The 27,172-nt window shown below is 46.9% G+C and overlaps 1 long non-coding RNA gene across 1 annotated transcript; it reads left to right on the top strand.

Moving 5' to 3' along the window:
* The first annotated feature begins 2,763 nt into the window (after positions 1 to 2,763).
* Positions 2,764 to 27,172, top strand: LOC141424618 (uncharacterized). Its single transcript, XR_012449492.1, has 3 exons — positions 2,764 to 2,981; positions 14,408 to 14,625; positions 25,463 to 27,172. It is a non-coding gene; the product is annotated as an uncharacterized lncRNA (long non-coding RNA).

Below are 27,172 nucleotides of genomic sequence, written 5' to 3'. Positions count from 1 at the left end.
TGCCCACTTTATGGGATTTGGAGCATAACTTGGGTATTCTAAGTGATTATAGAGACATCCAGAATTTGTTTTTATGGCATTGTTGGTTGTAAATCATGATAAATTTGCTGTTGAGTCACTACTGATCAGCCTGTGACCATAATTATAACCCTGGGTTTGTGGAAAATCCATTTTATTATGCAGTTTTCAAAAATCTATGGAGGCAAATGTGAGGCCATTTGTACATTGACAAGGTGGGGGTGGAGGTCAGGAGTCACATGACCAAGGCAACATCCAGGAGCAAAGTTCTGTGATTTCAGATACAAGTTTAGAGATTCCTTGTAGGAACAAGGGGCTGTGAGTGATGATTTATGCAGGTGGGGGGAGGAACACGCAGGTTTCTTCTTGTTCCTTTGCAGGAAGCAGACCTTTGATGTGATTCTTTCATCAACTTGGGGAAACTCTAGAACTTCAGGTCATTTACCATCAACAAAACTGATGTTGGTTCAGTGGTAGAACTTGAGCAAAAGTCTACTTCTTCCATGGTAGTCCTTGCTTCCAGTAAGTCAGCTTTGCATAACTTTAAATTTCTAGAAAGGATGAGGTAGACCCCACTCTATTTTACGTAATGACAGATCTGGGCGAGAGCTGAGGGATCTGAGGTCCAGTGTTGTTTGAAGATTAAAAACAAACACACCCAGCAACAAACAAAACTGACTTTCCTGAAAACATACCATGTGCCAATCTGCCTGCAGAAGAGCCAATGAAGGGTACATTTTTATTATCCCCATTTATAGATGAGAAAAAGCGAGGCCCAATTAAACTGGGTAACTTGTCCATGGTCACCAACGCAGAAAGTAGCTCAGCTTTGAGCAAGGTTTCCCTGATTCAAAGCCCAGGCTCTTGGGTTGGGGACTCTCTGAGTGGGAAGCTGAGGGTTAGCTCCTACAGATGCAAACTTAGGAAGATGAGGAAGAACAGATGGCACAGGAATGGTCTTTAGAGAAAGCTCAGAGATACCCACAAATTCATTTGGCCATCTTTGCCAGAATGGACGTCTATCCTCTGGGTCAGAGTTGTTTCCTGGCCTTTAAGTCTGAAAACAGTTCCCATGCAACTGGAAACTTCTCTACTGTGAAGCAAAGCATTTTCTAATTTTTCATGACTATAAATAAGGTGTGTTCTCAATATTTCTGGAAGGCTTCTTCTGTGGCCACACATGGGTCCTAAGCTTTTATTTAGAGCTTTTTCTGATGTTCTACATAGACTGACCGTGTAATAATTGAGATACCACAAATTGTAGCCTCATCAAACTTATAGGAATCAATCCCAGTAGGGTCTTGAGGTTCAGAGAAGCAGAGAAGCCTGCCACAGGCACACAGCAGAGTCCCGATAAGCCCAGTTCTCCTTTGGCCCAGCCTGCGATCCTCTCCCAGTGTATGTGTTCCAGGGCATTCCTCTGAAGCCTTGCCGAGGTGTTGTCAGCCTTAGGCACACCTGGTGTTTGGAGAAAGCCTGGGGTTTGGGTTTTATTTTAGTTTCTTGGGTTCCTTTCCTCCTCCTTGGCAGGGAAGATGACTTTCTTTTCAGGTGAAAGTCAAAAAGAAAGGATGTACACTGCTGGTGAGAATGCAAAACAGTAAAGTCACTCTGGAAACAGTTTGGCTATTCGTTATAGAATTAAACATCTTAGTACCAGAAGACCCAACTCATTCCTGGGTATTTTCCCTAAAGAAATAAAAATTTATGTTCACACAAAAGCCTATATATGAAAAAAAAAGGAAAAACCTCTGTGTAGGAATGTTTCCAGACGTTCTATTCATAATCACCAAAACCCCTCAAAACAGCCCAAACCTTGGCACATCCATGGGGTGAAATGCTGCTTAGCCCCACAGATATGTGAATGGCCCAGGTGAATCTGAAGGTACTAGGCAGGGTGAAGAAGCTGGTCCCAAAGGCTGCAGTCTAATCTGTTTATAGAACATTGTGGAAAAGGCGAGGGGGTTTATGGGTAGGGGAGAGTGTGACTTCAAAGTACAGCATGAAATTCTGGGGTGATGGGACCAACGGCATCCTAATTGTGGGGGACATGAATCTCTTCAATTTGTAGCCTGCTAGCTACAAATAAACTATTAGTGAAGAGCAAAAAGAGATACAATTATTATACGGTAATCAAAATAACAGTAGGACAAGGGGTGTAGGTCAGCAGTAGAGGCTTGCCTAGCATGATTAAGGCCTTGGGTTCCATTGCCAGCACAGCAAAGGAAAAAAAAAATCTACCTTCCCCATAAATATGTATACATCAAATAAAATAAAATAAGATAAAAACCAAAAAGGATCTGTGTTTGCTAGAACAATCCAGTTCTGGCTGCCAGAGAAGGGCTTCCAGGGGAGGAGGGCCAGACGCTGAAGACAGTGCCTCTGTTCTGCAGAGCTGCGAAACAAAGTCTGCCTAAGCAGTCTGTGTGCTGGTCTCTGGACAGCAGTTCCCTCACTCTGAAGGAAGGCCCACCTGCTGACAGCCTACCTCTTCCTCCGGTAAGCTGGGAAAGGGAACCAGCTCCAAGCCTTTCTCTGCATTCCTCTGAGACTTAACAGGAGGTTTCAAACCCCTTTTCCCTTTGTTGCTGGGGAGCAGCTGGCTGGCTCTGGGGACAGAGTTATGACACATGGTTTTTCCTTGGACCTGTGCTCTACCCCCTGGGATTCCAGAGAAAGGAAGCCCACCCTCCACTTCCGCCCCAAATCATACCCTAGCCAGTAGTCACTCCACCCTGTTACTAGGAAAGTCTCTGGAAGGATTTAGCTTGAGGTGGTCAAGCTAGCCAGGAGCCCAGGGCATGCAGGCAGGAATAATCCAAGGATGCTGGGAAGAGGAACAGGATGACAGCTGATACTGGCAGTGCTTCTGCCCCTCTCTGGAATGCAGCCTATGGCTGAGGCTGGGGCTTTGTGATGATCCACATGCCACAGGATTGTATCAGGAGGCAGGAGGAGAAAAGGTATGAGTCATGGCTTTAGCCGTTTGTGGTTCTGAGGGGGAGTTCTCGGTGTGGCCTCTCATAGCACGAGTGACTGGCAAGGTGTTGGGCAGAATTGGGCCATCCTGGGCACGTCTAGGGCTGCCAGTACTTTTCCCCACTTACTCATCTGGCTCAAAACAACTCCACCCACTTGCGGTGGAGGCTGCCCTGCATTTTTCACCTTTGGGCTATCATACCAAGCAAGAAATATCAGCCTAGGAGGAAGGTATTGGCCAAGTTTAAAGGGAAGGGCTCAAGGAATGGAAAGTCCTTTGAAACCTGGCTTGGATGATGACTGCCTGACCCAAATTTTCCCTTTTCAAAAATATGCTCAGAACTCAAAGGCCCTGGTGTCAGCAGACATGGGTGTGACAGAGTTGCAGGGAAAACACAAACCAAAACCCAGCTGAAGCTTTGCTCAGAAAAACCTCAAGTCTGAGGTAGGCCAGATTCCATAGGTCAGTGTGCCATGGCACGTTCCTGTGGGGCCTCTGGGAACACCTGCAGGAAGTGACACTGAGCCCACCCAGTGTACCTGGCTGGCTCTTCTTATGAGGCTCCCCTGCCTGGTTCCCACATCCTGGGTTTTTAGTTCTCCAGACACGGAAGCTGAGAGACAAGTGGTAACCCCAGAGCTACTCAGTGAGACTGCTCCACTGGGCTATGTCTGCAGCCTGGTCTATGCAGGCAGGTGCTTCCTACACTCTGTAGTCCTAGGCTTTGGAGCTAGCGAAAGTGGCAAATGCATTTTGTATGTTCTTATCCCATGCACGGCACTTTGCTGGCATCTCTATGACAAGTGAAAGAGCTCCCATCCTTCCTCCTTGCAGCAGGGTAAGTGGGTTTGACCCAGCAGGGACAATCCTTGGTTCCATCCACATCGGATGGCTCCCATTCCCCTATAGAAGGAGAGTGGGAGGAAATGCTGAGGCTGAGAGGGCAGGCAGCTCTCACAGCAGCCTTTTCTTGGTTTCAGGTCGAGTGGGGTTCTTGAGTCCAGAATTACTTGGGTACCCAATCCCACCGCCACAACAAGTTTGGGTGTCACCCCAAACCCAGCTCCCAGAGCCCTTGCGGTTCTGTGAGTCCCAAAGCATCACATCAAAGCAAGCTCCAGCCCAGATTTCCCATGACACCCCAGACTTCCTTGACTCTCCCCCACCTGCCATGAACCCTGTGGCTACAGACTGCCTGAGGGTTTCTTTCAGTCCAACCACTGCTCTATATTTTGCTTTGTGATGCCACCCGGACTCTGCAAACCACATGTTCCCTGTGCCAGCTACTTCTGGTTAGGTTCTGCCAATGGAGGAGACTACAGGAGATTAGAAGGCAGGAGGAGGGAGCTGGACTTTGCTTGACTCCTTGATTCATTTCTTGCTCCTCACCAAAGATGCTTCCCCATCCTGTTAGAAGAAGCTAGTTCCAGTGTCTAGCTTTTATGCATACTTCTAGAATCAGCCTTTCCATGTCCCTCAGTTATGCCAGCCAGGCAGCACCCTCCTCAGAAGCTTGAATCCCAGACTGCTCTCCCCAGTTTCTAGGATCTTGGAACCCCGGCCCTTACACTGATTCCCACCCTGCAGCTGACATCTGCTTTAGTTACCTACTGTATTATCTCAATGTATCTTCCCCTTTTTCCCCTTTCAGTCATCCAATACCAGTTTAATCAAGTCTCTAGATTAAATTCTCTCTGTTGAAATAACTACTGTGGTTTCTGTTTTCCTGACTAGACACTGGCTGACACACACCCCACAGCTGCCAACCAGACTGAATAAGGAAGCTGTAATTTACCATCTGTTTTTCATCCATTTAAGGACTAGGTGGCTGTTAGCTACCCAGTTACCACACTGTTTCGAGGCCATTTCAGCCCAAAGCAGTAACCTGATCAGTTACTGATAAGGACTTCTGTCTTTAGAAGTAGCAAGAGGTTTGAGCAGTCTTTTGAGCTCACTGGAGGAGGAGGAGCCATTGTCTGGCTTCAGGTCTCCTTAGGCTTGCAGACATGAACCCCACCCCACAAGGGTGTGAGATAGGTTCCTAACTTCTATGGCTATCTCCCAGGTTGCCACCCTGTCCTCAGTGTCCATTTCTCTGCTCCTAGCTGGTTGTCAGGAGATAGTCCCCATAGTGTCATTGGATCCCTCAGTGTCCAAACAGAGTGAGAAAGAGGTACCAGCACACAGAAGCCACAGTTGAGCTTTGCCCAGTGCAGGGGCAACAGAGACTCAGAGTTGGAAGAGAACCCAGGGATCTACAGTCTCCGGGCTGCCATTTTATTAATGGAGAAACCAAGACTCAGAGAGGTTGTGTAGATTGTCCAAGGTTACATAGCTGTTAGAAGAAAGCCATGGCTAAGGTGAAATTTTCTGCTTCTGGAGCTCTCTCAGCAACTCCCACAGGCCACACTGAAGTTACTCAGTCTCCAAATTGCAGGTCAGCTGAGGTCAGCCTGTTTCTGCCCAGTGTCCTCTTCTCTGAGGTTTCCTGTGAAGTCAGAAGTGCTCTCTGCTAAATGTTGATGTAACCTGCGCTTCCTCGGAGCTCCTTGCCCCCCTCAAGTTCTTTCTTCCTCTCTACTTCTGGTCTAGTTCCCTTGGTTCTCTCTGCCCATCCCCACCTGCTGGTGGGGACCAGCTCCAAAGCCTTTCTGTTCATCTAAGGGGGGCCAAGGGCTCTCACTTTTCCATTACCAATGAGCTCTTAACAATTAGTCCTGGCTGGGGTTCTGTAAACAGTGGCTTTCAAAACATACCCCAGGAATACAGGAAGTCCCTGCTCCACGGCTTCATGGGCATCCATTTAGCTGCCTTTCAGTAAAACAGTATTTTTCTTAAACTGCAGGCTTGTGGTTATTCTTCTAAGCATCTATCAGTCAGTCCAGGTTACTTTCCAAGGCATTTTCTTTGGGGGCTTGCAGAAAAGAAAGGTGTTGCTTCCCTCTGAGCCATGAAAGTACAGGCTGCTCTTAAAAAAATCACATCTAGACTTTGTCCCCAGTCATGAAGTCATGGAACCTCAGTTTTATGTTTGTGGTATAAGACTTTTAACCCTATTTCAGGGGCTTTTAATTCTAATGGAAATCAAAACCACCTATGAAGCTGTTTAAAAACATGCTTCTAACCCTTCCCCCACTGAACTTGCAGAACAGTCCCTGGAGGTGGATTCTAAGTATCTTCCTATTTTAAATCACTCTCTAAATGATTTTGATGCTTGACCAAGTTAAGAAGCACTGCCTAGACAGATGACAACCTCCAGGCTGTCAGCGCGTTTTGGTGGAAAAAGAGGATACAGAGGTGTCTGAAGTGCATGGAGAAAAGAGAAAACTTCCTCAACTTCCATGATGAGGGAGAGAATTAAGATTCAAACCCAAATCTGTGTGACCTCAATATCTATTTTCTTTCAACTAGGCCACACTGCCTTCTCATGTGATGTAAGATTGGAGAGGCTGCAGCAAGCATCTCATGTTAGATGTAGCTGGTGTATGGAGAGAAAAATCTAGGAAAGAAGAGGCGGACCCAGCTTAAGGCCTGAGGGTCTACTGGGTCAGAGTTCCAAATAGAGGCTGTCCAGTACCCTGGAGAGCTCCCCGGGAGCAACAAGATGGAATCCATTTGCTCCTGTAGACAGGTTCCACCTGACAGTTCAGTCCGTTGGGATGTTGAAGGCTGCTCATTGGTATAGGTGGTGAGAGTTTACCCCCAGGGGATCCTGGATCATCCTCTGCACCTCCATCTGTAAGCTTTCCTCTGCACCAGCTTTGGAAAGGAATGCTGACTGAGGGTGCCCATAACTCCATGTCCAAAGAGTTGAAAATAAACAATCTCTTTTGAGCTAGCCCACCTTTTCATAGGTGAAGAGACTGGCAAGTGTGACTGGTTAATCATGCCAAGCCTCCTTTGGCGATATAAAACCAAACTGGCTGTTTTGCATAATAAAAGGTTGAAATTATGAGCCGTACAGGGAACAAATAAAGCTTGATCATTCAGGCTCAAAATTTGTGACTGAACATCTTGCACTTGCCTTTCACATTTGCTCCATCATCAACACGTCCGCCCTCCACTACAGCTGTTTATTTTAATCCACATTTCCCCAAAATAGATACTAATAATTTTCCTGCAGCTTCTTTGGCAGTACCCCCCGAATCGACCAAGAGCAGCAATATTTCCTTGACTGTGCACATGTGGGGTTTTATTTGATGCTGTAAATGGATCTTTTGCTTGGTATTTAAGTTGGTTCTTTGTGGGAAGCTCTGGCCAGTTCAGATTTCCTTAATAAGTTCTTCATGACTGCATTTGTGATGACATTAATGAGATCATTCTGAATATTAGTGGGCAGATAAAGAGCCCAGAGGCAGGGATCAGGGTGAGGGGCCAGGTGGAGGGAGGGGCAGGTGACTGATGGAGAGTGTGGGCAAAACTGTCTTTCTGACTCTTAAAGGAAGGGGAAGGGGGATTTTTAAGAACGCCAGCATCTGCCTTTCTCCCTCCATTTAGAGAGAATGGGAAGCATCCAGGAGTTGAATGGTTCTGTCCTTTTATGGTTTGCATAGGAAATGTCCCCCACAGGCACATGTGTTGAACATTTGGTCATCAGCTGCCGGCGTTCTTCTGGGAAGCTCTGAAAACTTTAGGAGGTGGGCCTAGTTAAAGGAAGTAGGTCACTGGGAACATACCTTTGAAGATTATACCTGGTCCTCAGTCCCTTCCTTTCTCTCTGCCTCCTGTCCACCATGAGGTGAAGAACCTCTTCCACCATAACTCCTGCTGCCATGATGGCCTGCTCAAGAGCCTGGGACAAGCAACCATGGACTGAACCCTCTGAGTTCATGAGTCAAAATAAGTCTTTCCTCCTTTAAGTCATTCTGTGGTACAGAGTTGCAAAAGTAACTAATAGGTGTCCCCAGATACCTGGGTAGAACAATGAGATGCAGAACCTACTCTTCTGAAAGAAGAGTAAGCTAGGGTTTTCCTTTCTGGGCTTGGAGAGAGACTGGAGGCAGGATCTTGATGCTTCTGGGATGCATTTGGCTTCACATCCCTCCTTACTGCTCTCCCTACAGACCCCATCTCCTAGCATCCCACATCCCCTAGCATCCCACATCTACGCTGCTGGGAGCAGCTCCCGATCCCTTGGCCCGCTTCCTTTTCCAATTGGAGGTTAGCCTGGGCTCTGATCTCTACCCTGGGGCTATTTTCTTGGGCTGGGGCTGGTGGAGGAGGCTCTGGAGGACCAGCTCAGGGCTCCATCAGTTTCCTTCCTGAGCTAATGGATCATCATGGGCTGTCAGTTCTAGGCTAAGCCAACAATTCAGAGAACAGGAAAGGAGTACCAAAAGTCTCAATGGAACCATATCTAAGATGAAGCAGAAGGAAGTGGTGCCATCAGTCCAGGCCACATACCACTGTGGGGATTGTGCAGATGACACTTTGCAGAGTTCTGGAGGTCCTATCCATGTCTTATATATTGCGTATTTGTAGACAAAGTACAACAAGGTTCTGGAAATCAGGTATCTTACACTAACAAAATCAATATATTCCAACATTGTTTCAACAACTGGCAGTAAAATGTGCTGTGCAGGGGAGGGGGAACTTCTCACCTTGCACTAAGATGCTGAATAGACATTGTGAGGGACTTTCGATATCGTGCCTGAAGTAAATCTCATTCTGCTAGTTGTGCTGTGCCCCAGGAATGTCAGACTAAACTGGTTACTAAAACTTCCATTGGGAATAAAAGCATGGAGGCTATTGACAGGGCAGCTGGGTGCTCTGGAAAGGCCCAGGTGACTCCTCAAATACCAGCTGATCCTCTGTGGACTGTGGTAGCTGTAAAGCCAAGTCCTTACATCTCAGCACGTCAGGGGGTGCGGGCTTGAAAATGACGCACACGTGTTTTGGAATCTGGGACTTGGAGTTGTTTAAAAACTCTGACCCCATAATATACACAGGACTGGGGCAGAGGCCAGATCTCTCCATCCACCCTTGCAAACAGACGTTCTGTTTCATCCCTCTAGACATTCCAGAGCTGCTGAAATAACAGTTGCCCTTCAGAAGGGCCATTCAATAGCTATGGCCCTGCCTGGCCCCTCTAGCTCTTCCCGTAAGAAAACAAGCAGAGAGGCAATGCTGGCAGTAGCAGAATGGGACCAAGGCCCAACCAGGCAGCTGCAGAGGGCATAAGGTGAGCCAGCTATGGAACTCTTACTCTGGGCAAAAGATGTTCCAGGTGAACAGCCAGCCAGCAAGTCCCTCAGGGAGGTCACTGAGAGGCCAGGAGCTGTGGTTTTGTCTCACCCTGGACTCAGAGAGCGCCTTTTTTTGGGGCCTCAGTTTCCAGCAGATCAATGCAAGGGATGAGACAGATGATCTCTGAGTGCCCCGTCAACTCAGATAGCTGCGGTTCTGAGCATCTCACCTCCTAACATGGCTTGTAGGTGCCTGGGAACAAGATGGTTGACATGTGGGCTTGTGGACACAAGCTACCTTGGCCTTGTTCCTAGAGCCTGGATCTCAGACCACCCCCAGTCAGCATGGTTGGAGGAAAATACTTTCCTTTCCCATCTGGGAGCCCACTCTGCCCCAGCCTAGGTCTGTGGCCCCAGCTTCTAGACAGCTGGTCTCCCAGCTGGAGCACACAGAAGTGCCAGAGCAGCAGAACCACTCATGCAATTGATTTTGCAGAGAGACTTGGAGGTTATGTGTGTGTTCCCTTTCCCTGGAGAAGAGCTGTAGCCAAACAGCTCAGGGGAGTGCAAAGCTGGTGAAAACAGATTTTAACCAACAGAAATGGGAAGAGGGGCAAGGCTCAGTCCCACTCCTTCTTGAAAAATCAGCATAGACCATGAGCTCTAGCTAAAGAAGAGGGTATTGCTCCTTCCCTCTCTGAGTCCCTGAATGGCAGTTTGGACCATGTTCTCACTCAGGAAAGGACACCAGGGTTCAGATCAGGAGGAAGCTCTATGTCATCATTAAATAGAGAAGTGGGAGCTTGGTTATCAGCAAATCACACTTGACCAGGTATACTAACCAGGTTAGTATATTACCAGGTGATCATGGCAATGACAGTAATAACAACTAACCCCTATTGAGCCTTGCCTATACACTGGGCACTGCAACTTGTATTATTTTGCTTAGTTCTCAGACCAAAAGTATAAGACATCTAGTGTTACAGTCAGTGTGTGCTGCTGTAACAAAATACCATAGACCGGGAGGTGAGTGGGTTATAAATAACAGAAATTTATTTCTTACCGTTCTAGAGACTGAAAGTTCAAGATTAGAGTGCCGTAGCATGGCTGGGTCTGGTAAGGGCCCTCTTCCATTTTGCAGACTTCTGACTGCATCCCTATTGATGGACAGAGAGACAGAGAGAGAGAGAGAGAGAGAACTCTGGGATCTCTTTTATAAGTCACTAATCCCACTCATGAGAGCTCTGCCCTTGTGACCCTCATGTTCACTCCCTGAAGGCCCCACCTCTTAATGCCATCACATGGGGGGTTAGGATTTCAGCAGATGCATTTTGGGGGAATGTAAAATTCAGTCCATTGCATATTATTATTTCCACTTTCAAGATAGGAAACTGGATCTCTAAGAGAGTACGTAACTTGCCTAAAGCCACCCAGCAGCTCTGTAGCCATGCCAGGATTCCTGCTGATGCCTGTCCAGTTATAAAGCTCAGGTGCTTAGCCATAGGATGGTGTGGGCTGGACACCTGCCTACGGGGCTTGTGGAGCCAAGCTAATAGGATATGAAGTGGCCCAGCTAGGAATTCTTGGGAGACAGACACACTGGCAGGCAGAAGTTGGTGGCTTAGACAGATGTTTAGTAACTCAAGATGTTCTAGGTAAGAGATAGCTAGGGCATGGACCTGGCAGATGGGCCAAAGCTTCCAGGAGCCTGGGTGGTTAGGGAACACTGGGCATGTGGTCTCTGTCTGGATGTCTAGCAAAAGGGCAGAAGAAGTGACTCAGAAAGCAGGTAGTCATTCTGGGGGAGAGATGCCAGTGAGAAGACCCTAGCCCCATACTCAAGGGTTCTTCTGAGGTCTTCAGTAACTTCACAGGCTTAGCACCCCTGGCCTGCCCATGAGTCTCTCTGGGGAAGAGCTCAGGAGCTGATCTTATAGGCTCCCTGGGTGATTCTGAGTCAGATGCTCCAAGGACTGCACTGCAGGAACCTTCAGCCCAGGAGGTACCAGGGGGGCAAGGCAGACTCCAATCTCAGAGAAAATGAGCTGTGAGGTGAGTGGTCCAGGCTGGAGACTGTGCACCAGGACATGAGATGAAGGCCAGCTGCCACCAGGACAGACACTGTCCCCCTCCAAAGGAGTCCCCAGTCCCTCCAAAGGAGTCCCCAGTTGGTAGAGTGAGGTCCTCAGATCCCTCCATGTGGGGTTGATGGAGCAGGAGTTAAGATTCAGACTTGAAGTGATGGGAATGGAAATGACCTTACCAGTCCCCTGCTTAAAACTTCATAGGGCCTCCCACGCCCTTAGAATAACCCCAAACTCCCTCCATGGCCCACCAGACCCTGTGCGATGGAGCCCTTGGTTACTCTTCTGGCCCTGCCTCCATCCTTATTTTGCCCTATCCATATTGTCCTTCCTTCCATTTCCATAATGTCCGAGCCCCTCCCACCTCTGAGTATCTGAGTACACAGGTTCTTCTGCCCTGAGGACGTTGTTGTTGCTTTTGGCACTCTCTTTCCTCTCCAGTTCTTAGAGAAGGCCTCTTCTTCAAACAGGTATTGGACACCCTCATTTCTGTTCCCAGTCACTGTGGCCTTCTTTCACAGCTCACCCTACTGTTTGTGATGTCTGATCTTGTGCTGCCAATGGATCATTGACTCCTTGAGGTCAGGGGAACCATCACTTACCTGTATATCCCCAGGACCTACCACCCTGTTGGCATCTGATCAGTATTTGGAGGTGGTGAGGAATGTGAGGAAACTGCAGACTTGCAGAAAAATCTCTATGGAAACTTTCAGAAATGTTTTCTTTAACATTAATTTCATCTTCAGATATGGCAAAGTAGGGAAAATCCACATTACCTTCTGACTTTGATTTCCCAGTCTGAAGAGGTAGGTGTGGGGAAAGTATATATGTCTATTCTGGTTGGTGCCTGGAAAGGTAAAATAAATAAGTACAACAGTCACTGACAGGTTGTTCCCCCTCAAGGCTTTGCTTCTAATGCTACCTCCCCCAGGAAGCCCTTCCTGATCACTGCCTGCCTTAGCCAGTCCGTCATGATTGCTCTCTCAGTGTATTTCTGCTGCTTTGGCATACATCTTTGAGGTGTTAATCAAATGCCTAGATTGTACCAAAGCTGGGTGTGCATGTCTGTGTTAACTGTGCACATCTGGATTCATCAGGATGCTTTTGATTGCTATGATGGAAAATGAACTCAAGGAATTTATTGGTTCACGTTTCTAAGAGGAAAGAGGTGGTACTAGTGTTGGAGAAGACTGGGTGAAACAACATCCAAAGCCTGTGATGAACTCCTCCCTCTCTGTCTTTTCTCCTGACTCCCTTCTGGTCATCCCATCTCCTGGCTCTTCTCTTTCTGTAGGGACTTTATTATCTTCCATTGAACTTTCCTCTACATGATAGGGCACATGTCCACTGCCAGCTCCAGGTTTATGGCATCTCTGGTCACTACCCATGGATGATGAGCCTCTCCCTATTGTCCTTATAGCAAATCCCACAGAAGCATCCTGACTTGCCTGCCTGCAGGATATGCCCAGCCTTTTGACCAGTCCTTGTGAGTAGGACAGGAATTGATGAGCCTTTGTTTCCATGCCCACCCTTCATCTAGGGCACAGGCAACCTTGCTTAGAGTAGAAAGGGAGAGGATTAGGTTACCAAAAGCAAGGACATGAGAAAGCCCAGAAGACAGAATTTTGCCAGCTATCTTATGTGGCTTGTGTTTTAAAATGTCCATGTGTCAGATATGGTGTAATACCTTTTTCATACGCTAGTTCGAATTCTTTTAATAGCCAATCAAGGTGGGTGTTATGCATGTAATTTTTCAAGATGAAGCAACTAAGTCCAGAGGGGGTAAGTAATTTGTCCAAATCACATAGCTACTAAGTGCCTACTCCAGGATTCAACATAGGTCTGTTTATCACAAGGTTCAACCTTGTCCCATGATACTATACTTCTGGTGAAAGAGATAATCTGTGTAGATTTAATTCACTAAGACTTAGGGACTATTTGTTACTGCATCTTAACCAAGCCTGTCCTGACTGATACAATTCCCAAGTGAGAATATGTGAGTTTATCTATCAGTTTATTCCTAGTCAGGAACCAGGCTGGTTAAGATACAGAAACAAATATATCAGTGGCTTAAACCTACAAGGTTTTCTTTCTTTCTTGCCCTCAACATGTCCATGATGGGTCAGCAAGAGAGCTGTGTTCATTATAGCGACTCAGGGCACTGGACTGTGTTGTAGCCACCATCTCAAATGTTGTCAGCCACTATGAGAGGGAAAAGTTACTCTCCAGGGTCTACAAACTTCCATGTACAACTCTTTGGCCAGAAGTAGTTGTTCACAATCTCATCCAAGCACAGTGATCCAAAACGTGCAACTCCACCACAGTGTCTACAAAGAGGAAACCGGAATGTTTATAGAGCAGCACTAATGAATTTTAAAAATTACTTTGCAATTTTTTTGAGACAGGGTCTGACTATGTAGCCCAGTCTGACCTCAAACTTGTGATTCTCCTGACTCAGTCTCTTGAGCACTGGGATTATAGGTGAGTACCTTCGTGCCCAGCTCATTTTGTAATTTCTATGTAGTCTATAAAGAGGTTTTAAAATATAATAATTTTATTTTATATCAATATATTATTGAAAAGTATATCATAAAGTTTATTTTAATCACTCTATAGTCATAATGTATAAAAATGAATTTGGGCATTTTCCTCATTTAGTAAGTGATAAATGTTTAATTTGCTTTAATTATGCAGACTGGCAACTTGCTGACAAATTTTAATTTGATATATGCTTCATTTGAGTATGAAATGTGTTTTAAAACACAGATTGTAATTATAAGTTACAGCATAAAAAGCTGCTTTTAGGACCTCGTATTTGGAATTACTGAAATTTTTGTTTTGAAAAATCAACTTTTTTAAATGGAAAGGATTTTCTTCTATTAGATATTGAGATTAAAGGAACAGTTTAAGGCTGCTACTTGCAAGCACTTCTTATAAACCATTATAGGAATGGATCATTTTTATTCTTAATAAATAAAAAAGCCAAATTGACTCTAATTGCTGCTGTGTTTTCCCTTTCTAGTATTGGTTTATGGAGTACTAGGAAAAAATTTAAAATTATTCTATTTTTTATGGACCTATTAACTTGATATTGTATTTCCATCTCATTGTTCCTTATGTTTCTTGTCTTAAACCAATAGCCCATGCTGGGTGTAAATTAAACTGAGAATGACTAAACATAAGAAGAACTTAATATGGCGCGATGGCGAAGTCCCTGAGATGGTTAGGGATGCTCCATTGAGAGATGAGCCAGTGGACTGGAAACTGAGTCACCACCAAACCTGATCTCCAGCCCAGACGGGGCAGTGCAGCTCTGGCTGCCTGCCTCTGGAGAGATCATGGCCTTCAGTTCAAAAAGGTAACTATTTCATTACTGATTTAGAAAAGAAATGGAAACATGCTATCATTTTGAGCAAGACTATCAGAAGCCTTTGGGAAATGTCTCCCGGCACAACTTTCTACCAGACTGCCAGTGTCTGGGCCACATCCGGGTTTCAGGTTGTTCTGCAGGGTGCAACTTCCTATTTCCATCCAATATAGGCCTAGAGGGTTGCTATTTGCAGGTAATTGTTGATATTTCCATGATTTCTGGAGGAAGTGAAAGAAAGAAAGAAAGAAAGAAAGGAAGGAAGGAAGGAAGGAAGAAAGAGAAAGAAGAAAAAGGAATACCCCTTCTTGAGTATATTCTGCTTTCCAGTTTATAAGGGGTTCAACCACAGTGCTCAGGTCTAGGTTATGTCACAGTCCAGGGCAGGAAAGGGGTGGTTGGGCAGAAGGACCAGGCAGCTGGAGAAAGGCAGGCATCAGTAACCAGTGTGTGAACTCCTAGGCCGTGCCCTCCCTGCCAAGAAGGGCTGAGATAATGAAGATGGAGCAAGTTCAGAGAAGGACGGCAGAAGCCAGGCAGCAGACATGACTTACGGGAGGAGAGTTTAATTGGTTTAGCCTAAAAAGCCCATTACGCTCTCTGGTGGACACGATAATGCTATAAATACCCACAAGGTGACAACAAGGGAGAGAGGGTGAAATCTGTCTTGCTGGGTATGACTGTTAAGACCGGCTCAGAGGGAACACAAAACCTGCTGAGGGTTAGAGCCCATCTCAGATGCTAGGGAACTTTTTAACAGTCAGAATTCTGGATTCCATGAAAGCATACATGGAACTCTGCTTTGCGAAACAGAACCACAGCTGAGTGTCTCTAGTCCAAGTGCAAGATGTGCTCAGGACCTCTCTCCGCACCCTCCCCAGGAGACCAGCCAGGCCACCCCAGGTACCTTGGCAGGGCTTGGTTGGAAACCTCCATGTTGAGGTCCCCAGCTCTGACATCCCATGAGGAGGAGTGGCTGGGTACCAGCAGGAGCTGGAGAGAGGGGCACAGGAAAAGACTGGGCAGGTCAGTGGAATGTGGCTCGAAACAGGGCTGTGGGTGGAATGGCATTTGGATGAGCTCTTGGTGCTGTGAGATAGGCCCAGTCAAGCCTTGGAAGAACTGAGCTCACTAAATCCTGAGCACACAGCTGCCATCTTGGAGGCAGGAGTTGGAGAAGTTGCTGATGACCTTGTGTGTATGTGGGAGCCCATGGAGTTATCTTGGCAGATAATTAGAGACGGCAGGACAGAATTGGGAGACACTTCAGCGGAAGAACAAAAATGTCTTTGTGATGGAGTGGAGACTAGGGAGGAACCTGGGCTTCCAACCTGTGTAGCCGTGGTATTCCTAGAGACAGGGAATTTGGGAGACTGGGGAATGGGGCCAGGGATACTGTCCTTTGATGTTTTAGATGAGATGCTCGGGCTCTCTTCAAGGTTAGGGACTGCACAGCTCCCAAAGTCTAGAAGGGAGGTGGACTCTCAGACACCTAAATTTTATGCTTCTGATTTGCATACTTACCCACTTGATCCTAAAACAGTTTAATAATTCAGCTAGATGTGATAGTGCACACCTGTAATCCCAGCTACTCTGGAGGCTAGCCCAGCTAAAGTTAGCAAAAGCTTATCTCAGAAACAAAATACAAAAGAAAGGGCTGGGGGTGAGCTCAAGTGCTAGGCCTCTTGCTTAGCCCAGGGGTCCCCTAAGGCTAAGGGGATTCAGGAAGGGTTGCCCATACCTGGTGAACTGCAGGTCAGAGGCTAGATTCCTAGTGTTCAAGAGATGGGGTTGGAGTTTCAAGTGTTGCTGGGAAAATGATAGAAATAGGGGAGAGAAGAGGGGGAGGGGAGTTTGGTCCACCAGCAGACAGCGTCCCTGCCTCCCACCTGTGTTCCTATACAGGCGAGAGAAGCTCCCCTCCCTGGTCACACTAACACCTGGGTTGATGCAAATATACTCACTGGCTGGGCCATGGGGCCAATATGGGACTGTTTCTTGCCTTCTTTTGTGTGAACAGTACCATAGGTTTGCTATTGACATCTCCCACTTTGACAAGGGGAATATTAGACACAGGTCAATTAACCCACTCCATCTCTCACAGCCAGGAAGAAGCTGAGCTGGGAATCTCACTCACCATTCAATTTGCATCATGGCAGAGGCGTTTATTCCCAAGGACAGTGTTAGTCTCACAGCTCATCCCTCTTCCTTCCTCCTACCCGCTCTCTAGCTAAACATAGGCTCCTTTCAGGGGGCCTTTTAAAACCACCATTGGCTGCTCTGCGTGCCGCACATTGGCAAAGCTTCTGTGGCCCATTACCAGCCCTCTCCTGCCCTCTTCTGGCCACCCCTGAACCAGCCTCTGCTGGCCTTTCGTGCCTGTGGCAGGGTATTCTGGGCCTGGATCCTGAGTGAGAGACAGAAGGTGGGATTCCACTCTGAGTAAAGCTGAGAGAGCTACTTTCCCAAGGTCCACCCTGCAGGCCATGCTTGTGTTCTACCAGGAAAAAAGACAGCTCCACAGGTCATCCTCTGCTCAGAAACACAGCTCTCAGCTGCTGGGCAATCAGAGATACCGAGTGTTGGACTCTTCTATGCTCTGGTGACTTCCACCTCTTTCTTCCCAATTTCTCTTTTCAAACTCTTCTTAACCTCATGCTCTCCTTCCGCATGCTCCATTTACCTCTCTGGACTTGGCAGTCCACACATCTCTGCTCTGTTAGTCCCCTTCCCTGAAATGCTGGTCTCTGCAGGGGGCACTTCCTTAGCAGGGGCCTTGCTTGGGTTTTCATCTTTCTATAGTCATCTTATTCTGCGCCTCATAATCCTTGTGATAATTTAGCAGCTGTGGGAACCATTTCATATATGCTGGGGGTTCTTCGTGTGAGTGCGGGGCCATCCAGGGGATGATATCAACTGCCATTCGACCACAGGGACTGTATTCCGTATTCCACTCTTACTTTTCTCACAGTCTCATTATTGCTATTGTAAGACAGTGGGGGTTTTAGGAAAGACTTTATTTGGAAAAAAATTCTGTATTTATTTTATTTAAGTGACCTTGAATTTACAATCTTCCTTGTCTCAGCCTCCTGAGTGTACACCACCATGCCTGGCTCTGTACTTTAAAACACTTAAAAAAATCACGAGATAAGTTCTCAAATACACCCATAACCAAATGTGCTATTTTGAAGAATGATTTTGTGCACATAGGCTTTTCTTCTTTTAAAAGTGTTTCCTTCTCCATGTTTCTCTCCTTCTGCCTGATGCTATTGTTCTCTGAAGATGCACTTGCCTGGTCTGTGTATTAGAATGGGGCTTCCCAAGAGTCAGAGGCTGGATCCTGCCAATCTCCAAATCTGCCAAGGTGTCTTGTCCACAGTCGGTGCTCACTTGTGGAACTGAATGTAAAGATTGTTCCGCAGGGGAACTGGGATGTGTCTGGGTTGGATGGGCGAGTTCAAGTTCAGAAATCCTCAGCACATCAGGGAATGGCAGACGTTCTCCAAATAAGTTTTGTTGGCCGGGCAGGGCTGAGACCTCCTCCCTGGCCCAGGTCTGAGGGCTCAGAGAGTGGTTGCCTTGGGCAGGGCTTTGTAATGAGCACCAGGATGAAGCAGGCCATGGCTGCCCTCCCTCCAAGTCTCAGTGGAATGGGGTAGATGGTCCTTTCCCACAGCCCCCACTGCCACTGTCACCGACGATCCCCACTGCTGAGAAAACTCCCATCAGAACCTTGAGTTTTTATGGCGATGTACGGTAAGGGCCCCCAGGCATGGTGCCAGCACATGGTGACTTCTGAAGAGGAAGGCTGGGTAGTGTTCATGAAAGAACTCTGCACTTGGAATCAAGGGACTTGGACTTGAATCCTAGTCTTCTCATTTCTGAGATGTGTGACTTTGGACAGATCACTTAGCTTCTCTATCTCACTCTTTTCTGGGTGATAAAATGAAGATACTACAAGTCACTCCTCCGAGATCAGCGACACTGCAGTCCAAGCATGCTAGGGTCAGCAGATATTGATTTTTTTTACACTCAGAATTTTTATTTCAAAACAAAGAACCACAGTAATATTAACAGAAAACCCATATGCAGATATTCACATCTGGTCACTGAGAAATGGGGAAAAATTCCACCTTGCATTACTGTCAACTCACTAAGGAGCCACAAGAGTGGTTAGGAGAAAGTCACCTTCCAGCAAAGCCCCCTCTATAGCTATGTGAGTTTTTATCAAAGGTTCAATACCAGAGGGAATGGTGACAATTGAGGACTAAAATACTATTGTATGCGAGGGCTTGGCTAAAGTGTCTGAAATGTGTAAGCACCAAGGAGGAATAGGGAGATCAGGCAACCTCTGGAAAAGTGAGGGGAGGAGAGAGTGTCTTAAGGGTCCAATCTCCATTTATAAAAGACCCTGGAACGAAGAGATGGCTGTGGAGGTGTCTGTGACCTGCAGAAGGAGTAAGTCTTGTCATTTCCTCTAACCTCTCTTTCTTCTCAGTGAGAAGAAAGTCTTCATGTGTTTCTTATCCCCTTTAACAAAAAGACTCTGTCTTCCTACATCAGGGTTTCCAAAAGCCACATGCCCTCATAGGGTCTGCTAATATTGATTGGAAAGTCTAACTGTTTCCATCTCTCTTCTTTCCTCTTTCCCTCCCATGGCAATTTTCTGGCTCAGCTTCATTTCCAAATAGTCATTGACCCTTCTGGAAAACTGATGACTTTTCTTTTCTTTTTTTTTTTTTTTGCCTCTTTCACTCACTTTCCAACATGGTCTCTACAACTTTGCCTTCTTCATGATAGAGACTATAGTGTAACTCATAGGACTTTGTGAAGACAGGGATGATGAATAGTACCTGGTGTCAGGCTCAAAAGAGGGCATTTTTGTTCAAAGAAGGGTTGTAAGAGTGCTGGTCTGGAGATCAGCCAAATCTCAGAGAGGAGGTAACAGTTGAGCTTCCCCATAAAGAGTGGCCAGAACTGGGTGATGGGGACTAGAGAAAGGACTTTATTCTGCATGAGCAGCTTGACTCCATGATGCCTGCTCTGTGCTAGTGCCTGCCTGGTCCCTGGTCCCTGTCTGTTGTCAGAGTCCTGGCAAGGTTCACTCAAGTCTATTCGAATCTCCCAGGCATGCTCACATGCTCGGTGCTCTTCATTGCCTTGAATGACCTGCTGGTGAGGCACTTCTGGCTGTGCGACACGGTTCAACTTGGAGCCTGACCCCATCTCAGGTGTGTGGTGACCCTCTACACCTGCCTCAAGTGATGCCCACAGGAGGAGACCACTGGCCAGTCCCCAGCAAGGGAGGCAGTGAATCAGAGCACAGAGGGGCTTTAGGAGCTGTCCATGCCCCATTTATTAATGAGATGGAGCAGGATCCAAGGTCACAAGCCCCTCACCAGCATCATGGAACCCATAGTTCAGGAACGCTTGATTGGGTGTGACTTGAGTCCCTGTGGGCTCTTGTCACCTTTGTGTCTCCCACTAGACAGAACACATAGGAGGGAAACACCAGTGTAGGAATCTGGAGACTTGTTTCTGGGGCTCACTGGCTGGAGAACTTGGGGAGGGGAGCTGTGCCTCTCCAGCCTTAGTTGGTTTGACTGCAAGACTGGTGAGTTGCAGAGAGACTGGCAAGGGTCCTCCAGGTGTGACAGATGATCTTTTCCTGTAGGAGCAGGATTGGGAGGTAGCTGTATTTCCTTTGCTGTGGCCCTAGGAAAATGTCCTAAGTCAGGGGACTATATAAGTTACCATCTAAACTGGGAACTTCTGAGAGGAAAAGGGAACTTTGTTTCTAACTGTGTGGGGACAACAGGTTTAACCCATGCAAACTGGAGTCAAGGTTTCCTGAGCCTGAAGCTGTGGGTGAAGACTGTTGACATGGGGTCTAGGTAAGCCACAGACACTCACGGTCAGCCCCTCCCAAGCACCCTGCACACTGGCTGGCAGGTACAATGCCGTGAAGCAGCAGCACTAGTGATGCCAATGACCACACCGTGCCTCCCTCCCCCCTTTCAAGCTGTCCACACTGCAGGATCCATCACGGAGAGATGAGCTTTGGTCCACAGGGGATTCCATGTGACACTGGTTGCCTGAGGACATCCTTGGGCTTCTTCCAAGAAACCGCATTGGACTGGCTATTTGAATAGAGAGCGCTATGTTTATAAAGCCCTTTGCTCTAGCTCGTTTGATCTTCCTGACCTTCTCAGGAGGTGGGCATCAGCATTACCATTTCAGAGATGAGGAAACAGATTCAAAGACATTAGCTTGTCTTAAATCCCACACCAATTAAATAGCCGACCTGGGACTCCATGCTGGCATGTCCCCAAGTGTCCACCCTTCTCTGCTGGCTGGAGCTGCGAGCTGTGCAGCCTGAGCTGAGTGCTCTGAACGGAAGCAGAGTTTGGTGGTGAGGGTTATGAATTATTTGCTGAAACCTCAGGCTATGTACAAGGTGCACTGTGGTTTGACTCAGTGCAAATACCTCCCCTCAAGGAGAGGGCCTCTGTGCACTGGGTTGGCTCCGCCATAAATTCACACCTAGGATTCCCAAGGGAAGTGAACTAAATTTACTGTCACCAGAGCCACGTTCATGAATCTTGGCATGTGTCATGATTGTCTGTTAAAGGTTTACATTGTCCCCCCTCTGCAAGGATTCTTCCCCAATGTTTTAGGTTGAACCTGTCTCTACCTTGTCCAGGTTTTTGCAGGTGTTACAAGGAAAGGGATTATACTCTTCAACACGAGTCCAGGAAATTGAAGCTCATGTTCCAGGTGAGGAAACACAGTCTGTGACTTGCTTAGGCCACACACACGCAAGGGAGGACAAGGGTCCTGAGCTCAGTGTGACTGTTTTTCCCTTGCCTCTGAGTGGAAGGATCCCAGGAAGCCATTCTCAGGGCAGCTACATCCAGGGCAGGAATTTAAGCCATGTATAATTGAGGCAAAGATAGAAACTGTCCCCAGAAATGAGGAACACTTGGGAGCATTAAAATCTTCTAGCTGGGGGTGCCAGTACTCAAGCCTAGAATCCTAGCTACTCAGTAGGCAGAGATCAGGAGGATCACTGTTGGAAGCCAGTGTGGACAAATAGTTCACAAGACCCTATCTCGAAAACATCCAACACAAAAACGGCTGGCAGAGTGGCTCAAGTGGTAGAGTGCCTGCTTAGCAAGTGTGAGGCCCTGAGTTCAAGCCCCAGTACTGAAAAAAAACCACAAAACCGAAAAACCTCTTTCTAGCCAGTGGTGTGTGTGACTCAAGTAGTGGAGTGTTTGTTTAGCATGCACAAGGGCCTATCCCCAATGCCACAAAAAAGATAAGTAAGGCAGCTCCTGTCTTTGTGGAACTCTCTGGATGGAACTAGGGCATTTCTGGTGGTCACCACCCTGAATTGCTTCTTGCCACCATGTGAGAGAAAGGAGAGTCCCCTGGTGAAGTTGCCAAACACACCTGGGAAGCATTGCTTCTGGACCTGCTTTTGTAGCTCACCTGCACCAGCATTTTTCAGTCTTGAGAAAGAAGGATGCTGGCTTCACTTTTTGAACTTGTTTGGCAATGGGTTTCCCTCCCCCAACACCATCTGGCCCCCAGTGGAATATTTAATAACATCCTTGGAGTAGTTCAAGTCCATTTTGGCCAGGAGGCAGCTCCATGGTGGGCCTGGCAGGCTAAGGAACATTCTCTTCTTTTAGTAAACCGTCAGGTCCACTGTCGCGGAGATGGTATTTCTCAATGTGTTTGCTAGCGCTAGGATTTAGCATGGCTGCTTTCTAAAAGGGTGTCTTTCCAAATTGGGGAATTACTCAGGCCTTTCAGGCTTTGAACCAGAGGGATCCCTTGGGTCAGCAAACAAGTGTTCAGGGCACGTGAGTCCAGTCACAGCTTCCCTAACATATGCGAGAACACAGGTTCCAGCAGGAGTCTCACGCAGCCTGAATTTTAATAGGAAGAACACACCGGAAAACATCAGAGGAGGGGCTCTGTGTCTCCACTTGGGGAGTTTGATGCATAGGGCCCTGCTTTCATCTCTGCTGAGGTCACCCTGCCACGCGCCAGTCTCCAGGCATTTATTTACTGAATGAAGGGAGTGGGCAACTGTTTATAGCATCACAACATCCAAGCCCAGGCCTCATGACTGTGGCCTCTTTTCAGAGGTGACACGTAGCCAGGGTTGTTTACCCAGCAGAGCCAGTGTGAGGAAGTCACTTGGCCTGCCAGGACTGTGGTAAAATTAAATGTTTTCATGGGTGTGGTGACATTTTTCCATGGTTGGGAAATAGCCTGGCACTGTGACGAAGAGGATGCTGTCTTGTGTTCTGCAGGTCTGGCCTTGCCTTGGGCCTATCGCATCAGCTTTCTGAGCCTTGGGCTCTTCTGTGAGACAGGGCTAATTCCTACCTTGGAATGTCTTGATTATGTAAAGTCCTCCTGGGTTCTGCTTTTAGAATTTCATTGTTAAGAATATGTGAGAATGCTTTGTTAACTGTAAAGTGTTGTACAAATGGAAAGGGTTGTAGATAAACTGTAACAAGAGGTCACTACCAGTCTGTTCTGAGTTACGAGCATCGTCTTATTTAAGTCTCACACCACTGTGAGGTAGGATACTAGGATTCTCCCCATCTTACAGATGAGGAAAGCGAGGCTCAGAGAGGTGAAGTAGCTTGTCTGGGGTTTCTGTGACTGAAGTGAGATTTCTGCAGAGTCCCAGACCTTGGTTCCTTATTCCCTGCTAAAGCACTTTCCATTGGAGGAAGCCGAAGGGAGGGTGTTAGGCTCTAGGGGTTCTGAATTCTTTCCTGGGGTGTTTCTATTAGGTGCTTGAGTGAGAGGTATGAGGAAGGAGGAGTGGACATTGGCCCTGCAGGAGACCTGTCCTCCCTTCTGTCCCAGTGATGAGGCTAGGAGGTAGGGGGTTCTTGGTAAAGGTCTAGCCACTCTGCTACTGTGATATTACTATTGCTAGTGACATTTATCATACCCTCTATCAAATTTCATCCTTACAATAGCTATCAGGGAGGGACAGCCAAACACCTCATTTCACAGTTGAAGAAATCAAGGCACAGGGAAAATTGTGGAAAGTTATACAGTCAGTAAGTTTCAGAGCTGAGGCCCAGATCCAGAATGGCTGGCCTGGAAGACTCGCTACTGTGTGTCCTGCTGATGTTTCAGGTCCTAAAGGGCCGAAGGGGGAATGGTGGGCCTTTCATAAGCTTGCATCTTATGAATCCTCATAATCTAGAGAGGCCTCACCCTCCTGCTTTTATAGCTGGAGAAAGTCGGATTGAGAGGGTTGAGAAAGACCTGCCCCAGTCACCAGCTGGGAAGGAGCTCTCTGAGGTTCTGGTTTTTGGAACAATCCTGCCACACTGTGTCCTTCTCAAGATGGGAAGGGGACAGGACTCTGCTTATCTTAGGCCTCTTTCTTCCATAACCCAACCCCAAAGACAGGTGGTAGGAAGAGTAGGATGTGTTAATGGAGTGAATCGACTCACCTGTCTCTCCAAGGTGTGGCCACACCTGCATGAGTCTCTGCAGAGAACTTTGGCCTCTGGCCACTGCTCTGTTTAGAAGCCAGTGCTGCTTGTCTTTGCCCAGACTCTCATACTCGTAGCTGCTCAAGAGGTACCAGGACCAGGATTTTGGGGCAGACGGGCCACAAGCTCTGGGCATGGCTGGAAAGAGGGACAGAGCCAAGATGTTTGCACAGTCAGGCTGGGGCAGCAGGGAGAAGGTATCCATTTATCTGCTGGTTTCTTTAGGCTCATTTTATTAGCACCTGCGGTGTGCCAGGCACTGCAGTTGGTGTTAGGGTTAAGAACAGAGGCTTTGGAGCTCATTGGACTGAATTCAAATTTCACCACCATCCCCAGGCTAGTCACTGAACCTCTGCACATTAGTGTCCCTTTCTCCAAAGTGAAGTTGGAGGTGGCACCCGGCTGCCAAGCTGTGATGATGACTCGATGAGGTCATGTATATTAAATACTTAGGATAGTGCAGGAACATAGTAAGGGCTGAATAAACGAAGGCTATTAGTGCTATTGTTATCTCTGTCCTTGGGAGTTCACTGTGTGGTAAGACACAGACATTAAAAGAAGCAGATGATTTCCTAATGACTCGGACCGAGAATTGATGCTGAGTTACCCCAAGTAATAGGGTCAGCATTCCTGCCTCCCTGTTCTCTATGAAATGTCCTGAGGTCAATTCTCTTTGCTCAGGAGCTGGGGTACATCCACACTCGCTCCACCCTGGGCCTGTAAAGGGCCCGGACCCCAACAAGACAGGAACCCTCACCACTTCTCTCCTGTTCTCTTTCACCTTCCGAGAGGAGAGAAACACTGCTGGGATTGGGTAGAGCAGTCCAGGCTACTTTGCAATTCTGTGCTGTAAACAGCAGACAATGAGATGGAAAATCCAAAACGTCCCAGATGAATATAGAAGAGCAGGACGTTTCATGGCATGATGACAAGCCACACATGAACTGATCATCCCCAGCAGGTGATAAGTATTGCTGAAGCAACAAAGCAGGAAAGGACTAGTGGGGGGGTGGGATCTTGTCAGCTATGGAGACTGGGTTGGAGCGGGGTTCATCCCCTGAAAGAATCACGGAGTCAGTACTCTGTTCCCATGTAAGTAAGCCTGTTTTATTGTATTCATGGTCTTAGGGACAATATTTACCCAGGGGTGGAGGGGACTGTAGTTTCCAGTGGCTCAAGAAATTCTCAGCTTTCACCAACCTGTGGTCATTTTTTACCCTCTGATCTTACTTGTAGAAAATAAACAATATGAATTTTAACTTTAGTATTGTCAATTTCATACCCCAAAGATCACCTTCAGGAGCTACCTTTGGAAAGATTAAAAAGAAAAATTGAGAGCCAGATGTGGTGGTGCATGCCTATAATCAGCAGCTACTCGGGAAGTGGAGGTAGGAAGATCTCAGTCCGAGACCCTATCTGAAACAGCAAACTGGTCCTATCTGAAAAAAAACCTTAAAAAAAGCAAAAGAACTGGGGGCGTGGCTCAAGTGCCAAGCAAGCACAAGATGAGTTCTATCTCCAATACTGCCAAAACAAACAAAAACATTGAAGAATCATCTTGGAGTAATGACAGTCTGTTTGGAAAACCCTCCCTTCTGGACAGAACTTCAACCCAGCTTTCAGGCTTCAAGACAGTGCTGATGGCTCTAGGAAATTGTCCAAGACCCCTGTGGCACTTCTGACACCAGAGCCCAATGCCTGGGCAGCAGGAAAGGTCTTTCTGAATCCCTAAGGACTGACTCCTAGTCACAACTGCTCGGTCATCTCACCTTCGACCCGATTTTCTCATAAAGCTCTGACATGCACTGGTGGCCTTAGACGTTAACAGTACAAGCGAACAGCAGCAAACAAATTCCAGCGAGGTTTGCCATGGTCTCTTTAGCTCGGGGGCTTTTTTTCTTTTCTAGAACATGTGTGTTTGTGGTTGTGATATTATATTGCACATATTAATATAGTCATATTTTCTGCTAGCAAAATTGTTCCTGGCTCCCTAATGGGATTAAATATATCAGTATTTCATGGTGTTCCGCAAAGAGCCCCATGACTTCCAGGTGCTCAGCCACACATACAAGTTTGAGAACCACTGATCTATAATGAAGGGTAAAATCATCGAACACAGGAGTAAGCAGGAAGTTTGAAAGAAGCCATTTGGTACTAATCCATCAGCATTCTGGGAGGTTGTAACTGCAAGTGTACAGGCAATCTGATAAATGTAAATTATTTGAATTTTTCAAAAAGTATTTCCTTATACTTCACATCTAATAGAGTTGACACAAGACTCTCCCAAGAATCTCTGTTGGCCTTCAGAGACAGAAAATCAACCTCCTTACATCACGAGCCAAACATAGCCTCATTACTTCAATGACCACCCTTTGATTTGTCTGCCTCAGCTTCTCTATGCAAACAGATGCTGGGCGTGTGAAAGCCCCGGACCCCGGATTTCATGTGACCTGCCTCTCATCAGCTGACTTGGGAGGATCTCAGCAGAAGAGAGCATCCCGGACCATTGTCTCCCTAACATGCACTGCATCTTACTGAGCAATCCCATGAAGCCCAGGAGGGAACCTTGAGGCCCTGCCAACTCTTCTCTGTAGTTATTAACATTCTGCAAAGGGCAAGAAGCCTGAACATTGGCCTCCTGACAAAAAACCTTGTTCTGCCTCTCAACTCAGCGATGGGCTCGCCATAGCTGGAGGCCAACATGCTTCTTGGCCAACTGGACATTCCCAAATTGAGGACAATTCAGAGAAGTTTGCTGGAGACCAACAGGGTGGTGATTTGGGATAAGAAAAAGAGAACTAAAGAATCTATAGAACTCTTTTAATAATAACATAATACTGTCTTAAGATGAGGACTACAAAGAAAAAGTAAGCAAGGAAGGATACGCCCTAGACCTGGAAAGGTGACCTCAAATCAATCATAAAGAAATGTCTCTGTAAATGGAATATATTATAGAAAAGCACACATGGAACACTGAGCTAGACAGAGAATAAAAAAGA

The sequence above is a fragment of the Castor canadensis genome, chromosome 7 (assembly GCF_047511655.1).
Source record: "Castor canadensis chromosome 7, mCasCan1.hap1v2, whole genome shotgun sequence".
Classification (NCBI taxonomy): domain Eukaryota; kingdom Metazoa; phylum Chordata; class Mammalia; order Rodentia; family Castoridae; genus Castor; species Castor canadensis.
Note: the sequence above shows the minus strand (reverse complement) of the source record. Positions and strands in the feature narration are given on the sequence as shown.